The 7,529-nt window shown below is 32.7% G+C and overlaps 1 long non-coding RNA gene across 1 annotated transcript; it reads left to right on the top strand.

Moving 5' to 3' along the window:
- Positions 1-548: 548 nt before the first annotated feature.
- LOC141667806 (uncharacterized) lies at positions 549-4,253 on the top strand. The gene is made up of 2 exons (XR_012552790.1): positions 549-2,304; positions 4,111-4,253. It is a non-coding gene; the product is annotated as an uncharacterized LOC141667806 (long non-coding RNA).
- Positions 4,254-7,529: the final 3,276 nt, after the last annotated feature.

Raw genomic sequence — 7,529 nt, 5'->3', positions numbered from 1 at the left:
GAATCATTCGGGAATCTAATATTAAATTTACACTTTAATATATTCAGAAAATCATTTAGGGATAAATAATTGATGAAATATTATTTTCTAATTTTTTTTTTAAATTCCCATAAATAACTATTAAAATTTTAAAGCCATAAAAATAATTTAGGGACAATTCTAATATTTTTGAAAATAAATCTAAATTACTTTTAAACGTAAAAATAAAACAATACTGCTCAACAATTAATTGTACAAATAATCCTTGTACACTAATAAATCACACACAATTAATATCAATCACAACAGACTGCTGCAGAATCATAATTTATTTTATTTATTTATTAATCTAATAATTACACTTTAATAATACAAATATACGAGTCGTTATTATAATCCCAAATTTGGGAGCGTTACATATTTCATTAATTATAATTAAAATATTTTATAAATTTCTTTTAATATTATGTCATTTTTAATTTGAGTGTGTATATATTTTTATAATTATTATTTCTTTTATTATTATCACCCGTAATATCCTCAACAAATATTAAATGATCAAAATTTCGAACACACTAAATTTTCTTAAGAGGAAAGTTGACACATGCGACAACAAATGCGGCGGCGAAGGGTCTGAGATCTAAGGTATGTCTGAGAGCTGAGGATAGAGAAGTAGAGAGTATCGGAAGGTGGATAGTGAAGGGTAACCAAAATAGAGATCGACCTTCAAATTTGGAAAAGGGATCTGTGAGAAGAGGGGGTATCAGATTGGAAATACAGGAATGGCTGGTTAAGAGGAAAGGGGTTAAGGCGGAGAAGGACAGTGAGCAAGGAGTTTGGTACACTAAGTCTAGTAAGAGGTATAGGAGAGAAGATACAGATCGAGTCAGTAACGGGTCTAAGGATCTCGAGGAGTTAATAAATCAGGTGGAACTGAAGTTTGAGATAGCATATAAGGCTTATTGCTTTTTGTTAGAAAAAGAAATGCTCAAGGCGGTTTTAAAGGGTAACGATGCTCTTAATATGGTGGCCTACGCGAGAATACAGTTTCTTAAGCATGTAATTGAGCCGGGTCTATTGTGGGAGGGTCTCAAAGGCGATGAAGAGAACTTATGGAGGATTCGGTCATTTTTAATGAATAATGGATGGTGGGAGAGGGCTAATAGGATCAAGATAAATAATTCGGTCTAGGGTTTGGGAAGGGAAGATTTAGATCTTCATTTACAAGAGGAGTGGATACTAGATTTCATTCTTAGTAATAGGAATTGGGTTCATCCTAATATCTTGAAAGAACTCTATAGAAGGGACAATGGTGATATAAAGATGGCACTTAGTTAGATTCATTATAGTTCTCTCCAAGCCTCTAGATCGATAAATGAGAAAAAGCAACTACTTGATACATAAAGTAAACAAGGGGATAAGTCTTCAATTGTTTTGGATTTTATTAAGGCTCATAGTCGATGGTGAAGGATTGAATCTTGATAGAGGAGTTGGAGGGCAAGAATGGTGCTATCTCTGAAGCTCTAAGACAAATCCATGTAAGTTCGATACCAGGCGAAGTGGGAAATAAGACCCATATTAGAACTTATAAAGAGGCTTTGAACGCTTCTCTCGGTGGTTCTGGGAGGGAGAAAAAGTAATTACACTGTAATCATTCGATTGGTTTGTATAGGAGAAATGACATGGCAATGGGAAGGAGTTCAAACAATAAAGGCTTCTTTTCGGTCTTCTGTGTTGGGTTCCCAGATAATGCCCAACTGAAAGAGGTTTGTGCTTTCTTCAAGAGGCAGGGTACATTTTCGATCAAAGATATCTTTCTATCGACTAAGAGAGATAAGAGAGATAATAATAAAAGAATATATAGCTTTATTGTTTTTCAAAACTCTCTGCAATCTAGGGACATGATTAAGAGGATCAATAGTGAATCTTGCACAAAAAGCAGACTTTTCCTATCCTTAGCTAAATCCAGAAACTAAAAGGTATCTTCTCAAAGGGAGGAGAGGTATTCTGGACTCAAATCCCATAATTCGAAGACTGATCTAGATGATATCAGGAATGAGGGGTATGTGGTATCACTACTAGAAAAAGTAAAATAGATATCGACTAAGGTGACATGTTCAAGGTGCGGCAAAAATCACTTGGATAAAGACTGTCGTTGGAACACAGGAGCTTGTTTTAGTTGTGGAGAGAAGGGACATAAGATTTCTGAATGTCCAAAGCGTGATCCAAATCATAACAAAGACAATACAAATAAGGCCACTTTGGCATCTCTTATTGGACCAAATTACGGACGGGTGTATCAACATACACCTAAGCAAGATTGAGGTACGCGATCAATTTCTTTCAATGATTATGTGTTACACTTTGATTTATGTTTTGTTAAAATTTGGGGACAAATTTTTTTTAAGGAGGGTAGAATGTAAAAACCAGTTTTTTTATTAAATATATATGTTTATGTAAGTCTAGGGATTTAATAATACAAGTACTAAAAATGATATTTATAAAAAAAAGTGTATATAATTTGAAACGTTTTGTTGTTTTCTTTACTTGGTCAAAACCTGTTACTAATAGATAAGATATGAGTTAAACTTTAAAAATACAGATATGAGTTAGTTTTGAAAACAGTGGAGGGTGATACTGATAAGTACGCGTTAACTTAGGAGTTAAGTAAGTTACATTTGTAAATAAATAGATGTAATTTAGTTCATTTGTTTCTTGCACAGCTCTCTTCTTTCTCAGGTACTTTTCTTTTCTCTCGATTTTCTTTTGAACGTGTGTGTTTTAGGTTACTCATTGTTGTACTGTATTCATTTATGTAATGGTCATGTTATTTTTAATACTTAATATATGTGCTTGTTGATTTATATATTTTATTATACATTGATATTTTGTTAAATACTTAATGCTCTGTTTAAAAGTAGTCTTTAAAAGTAGTCTTTAATTTTAAAAAGAATGATTTGTGAAAAGAAATATTATGTACATGTGATATTTCTGGTTAACTCCTTTTATATGATTTTGTTAAATTATGTTGTTAACGTGATAAATGTGAAAAATAGTTAATTATGTTTATTATTTTTATAAAAGATTGTTAATATGTAACTGTTTATTTATTTTATGAGATATTATTATTAGTGTTTTTATTATTATGTTAATGACATATGTGATGATTTTATTCTCTTTTATAAGTCTCTATTTTTGTTAGTTTTATTTTTATAAATTGATCAATCATTTATTCATTCTAGAAATTTTTAATTATATGTACATACATGTTTATTTATTTAATTTTTATTTTTACTTATGTGTGTTTTTAGAAAATGGTATTAATTGACTTGTATTATTTTTAAAAAACTCATTTAGTAAATTCTTGTTAGTATAATATTTCATTATATTTAGTTTTTTTTTATATTATCTTGTTGCCTGGTTTTGTATTGCAACACATATTATTTTATAATGTTGGTTGTTTTTGTATTGCAGCTCTCTGTATATGTTGTTTTTATTGCCTGGTTTTTATTTTAGAGTCCTTATTTTGTGAATATATAATTTTATATATATTATTTTTTTTTTGGTTTTTGTTTTAGAGTTCTTTTTTGTGTATATAATTTTATATATATATATTATCTTTTGCCTGGTTTGTGTATTCGAGTGTATGAGAATAATTAATTATGTTTGTTTTCTGCGTGAAGTGATAAATTGTTAAAGTGGTTGTCAGTGTCAAGGTAAGTTAACTCTTCACACTCTTATTTTTATTTTGAAATCTGTTAAATATTTTTTGCACTGCTTTTATTTTAACAACTATGGATCAAGTAATTGTTTTAGACATAATAATTCCCAGTGAGCTCTGACCTATGAAACATTTAGTAACTGCGTATAGTTCTGGAACTAGATTTTGATACCTTACTAGGGGTGCTTTGCACAGTTTATGATACCTTAGTAAGGGGCGCATTATTGACAGTTGTGAACCTATGATACTGTGTCACCAGGTTAGCAAGCTGTGGAATTTATTTATGTTATATGTAAACTTTGGATTTTGAGCAATGATTTTGGCTTTATAAAAACTATGAACTCCTTGGTCCACTAGTGTCGAATTGTTTTCTTGCTGGGCTGTTTGGCTCATGACTTACAATTTTTCAGGTGCTAAACTTCTGGGATGGACAAGAAAATGCATTTGGCTTGAGCTTATTGTAATAATATTTTAGTGATAGTGTCTTATCTTAGAGCTGCGTCTCTCTGTATTTGTCTTTATTTCAGCTATATGATACTATTTTTGAGTTGGATTTCGGAATCTTGTTTGCTTATGTGAGACTTGTTTTAAGTATGAATAAAGTTTGATATCTAAGTATAGTTGTTGTATAAAAAGTTGGGGTATTACATAACATGCACAATTAAAGCAATCATTAAATAAATTAAAAAATACAAAATTTGGTTTTCAAATTTAAACTCCCAATTCTAAAATTAGGGTTTGAAGCTCACAAAAATTCAAGTTTTAGCCACCGACTTAGATTTCACCTCAATCTTAGCTTTAAACTCCGACTCGAACTTTAAACTCCGACTCAAACAACCTTCTACGACCCTTTTAATTTTGACGAGAGCACATAGAGAGATAGAGAAAGTAGAGAGCACAGAAAGAAATTATTCGAATAGAGAGAGAGTAGAGAGAGAGAGATGGAGAGCATGGTCGTGCAAAGAGAGAGATGTTACAAGTCTGTTTTAAAAAATTTATCAAGCGCGCCTCCCCACCAAATAATTCATTCCCTCTTAAAAATTTCCCTCTCATTTTTTGCCTTAGCAAAATTTCAAGTCGCAAATCCCCCTCTTTTCAATATAACATTAAAATAAAATTAAAAGATATGAGATTAGGTTTGTATGGTTTTATGTTTTATTTTTTATGTTTTAAGAGTGTGTGAATTTTAATTTTTAATTTTATTTTAATGTTATATTGAAAAGAGGGGGATTTGCGACTTGAAATTTTGCTAAGGCAAAAAATGAGAGGGAAATTTTTAAGAGGGAATGAATTATTTGGTGGGGAGGCGCGCTTGATAAATTTTTTAAAACAGACTTGTAACATCGGTTGATCCAAAAAACCGATGTGTATCTTACAAAAAGACATCGGATAAATAAAACCGATGTAAATACATCGGTGCCAACATCAACCGATGTTTAAGAGGCGATATATATTCTATTTTTTCAAGTAGTGTATCTTCTCCGAGGAAGGAGACGTATTCTGGAATCAAATCCCATATTTCAAAGACTAGTCCAAATGATATCAGAAATGAGGGTGTATGAAGTAGGAAGAAGGTAAAATTAGTAAAAAATGTGTACTTCAGGGTGGATAAGAATTGAGTACGAATATAGTTACTTTGGAGTTCAATAAATCTTTTCTGGAGGAATTGGAAACTAGTCTTTTGCTGCATACAGTTAAGAGTGAATTAGTGGAATATATATCTGGATATCTCAAAGGTCTGGGATTTAATAAAGATGCGAATGTGCAAGGTTTATCCAGCAAGAAATTTTTAGCCCATTTTCCGGATGTCAGTAGTCTAGATGAGTTACCATGAGCAGGGGCGGACGCAGGAATGAAACCCGAGGGGGGCCAAAAAAATTATGACATAAAAAAATAATATTATATAATAGGAAAACAGTTATATTAGTATTATATCAGTATAGCACAGTACTAATATTATATCAAATGAGTTGAAGCAAATAAAGATAGTATTTTTAGAGGCGTGGAATTGACACTTCTGCTTTCGTGTAAACTTGTAAGTGAGCTTTCTCTGTCTTAATGTTGTTGTTTTGTGTCTATGTATGGGATATATTCAGACATATGGGAGGTGCCAGATCAGTGTTTTACAAACTATCTGATGAATAATGTGTAATGGTTTTATGGTATCAGGGGAAAGTGGGGGGCATGGCCACCCATGGTCTTATGGTGTGTCCGCCCCTGACCATGAGCATAACATTTGAAAGGGTGGAGAGATTTGATTGTAAGGATTTGAATTTCAACCGAAGAACCTGTGTTGAATGTATTGGTCTGCCTATTATTGCCTTGGATGAGAATTTTTTTTCTAAGTTTTTGTCTGGTAAGGGGGTCATTCTTGGCTACTCCGCCTACCAAGATGATGATGGGTTCTGCAAAAATCCGAAATTTATTATTGAAATGGAGAATCCTAGATTGGAAAATTTTGGGGTTGAGGTCAAATTAGGAGAAAACAGGAGTATAATATTAATTGTCGAATGCAACCCTCTGGATAGCTTCCACGATACTAAAGATATTTTTCCGGCTTTGGCTAGTTCCTCTGACTATATGTGTGAGACAGGGGGGAATATAAGCCCAACATAATATGGCTTATTCTTCTCATTATGAAGGGGATACTGGGGTTAAATCACCCAGTTCCAATATGAATTATTCTGGGGGGGAAGGGTTTAATCATGTTAAGTCGCAAGAAGGGGATTTTCAAAATATCAGGGGGCTGTTGATAATGATTTGGAAAGTAAAGTTTCTGGGTCTGTTTCTGGTTCCCATTAATCCAGTAACTCCTAAATCTATATTGTGTTTTATGAGTGAGGACATGGAGCATAGTAACTTCGCTCCTGTAATAAATAAGAGAGCTGATGGTATTTATGGTGAAATAGGAGTGTGTGGATTGGAAAAAGAGTCTGTTGTAGATCCTTTTAGAATTATGGAAGATAAGAGAGAAAATGAAACTGTTTGGTAACCTAGAATGATATATAGTGATTTGGTTTATGCGGTAGATACGGGTGAATGTAAAGAAAATGAAGGTAAAGTTTACTCGGGGGGCATGAGACATAACAGGAAGGTGGGTCTGGAAGACTGTGATAATGATTGAGGTATGTTATCGGAAGACACTATGGTTTTATAAAATCTTGAATGTCTTAGAATCAAAAGTAAAGGGGGCATCCTAGGAAATTTTATAATAATGAGAATAAGTACTTTAAGGTCTCTAGTAAGAGAGGGACAAAAAGAATTCTGAAATTAAATCTGAGAGAACCTTTGGTCATTAAGGTGGGGGAGGATGAAGCGAGTGCGATTCTAAACACTGGGTTACAAATGGGTTTCATACAGGTAGACGAGAAAGAGAAATCATTGAAGCTAATTAAAGAGAATCTCAATCTCTAGATTGTGTGGTTAAATTGTATATCTCATATCCTTTATGTTAATGTTTGATCAAAGTTTTTTATGTTGGAATGTTAGGGGTGCTTCGAAGGAACTCAATAGATCGAACATTTTCTCTATGGTTAGAGAATCCAAAGCCTCGATTCTATGTATTCAAGAAACTAAGTGTTCAGATTGGAATCATGGGTGGATATCAAAATAGGTTTAGGTGGCAATGTTGGATGGTTTCACTCTCCTTCAATAGGATTGTTAGGTGGCCTCCTCATAGTTTCAAAGTTTGAGGAATTGGATGTGACAGATTACTTCTCCCCAAAAAATTGGGTGTTGATCTTGGGTACTTGTAGGAGATCGAATTCTAAAGTTGCGTGTTTCAACATCTATGTTCCTCAGATTTCCCTAGGAAAGGCTTTGTTATAGA

This window comes from Apium graveolens, chromosome 6, assembly GCF_009905375.1.
Source record: "Apium graveolens cultivar Ventura chromosome 6, ASM990537v1, whole genome shotgun sequence".
NCBI classification, from domain to species: Eukaryota; Viridiplantae; Streptophyta; class Magnoliopsida; order Apiales; family Apiaceae; genus Apium; species Apium graveolens.
This window is presented reverse-complemented; position numbering and strand designations above follow the sequence as displayed.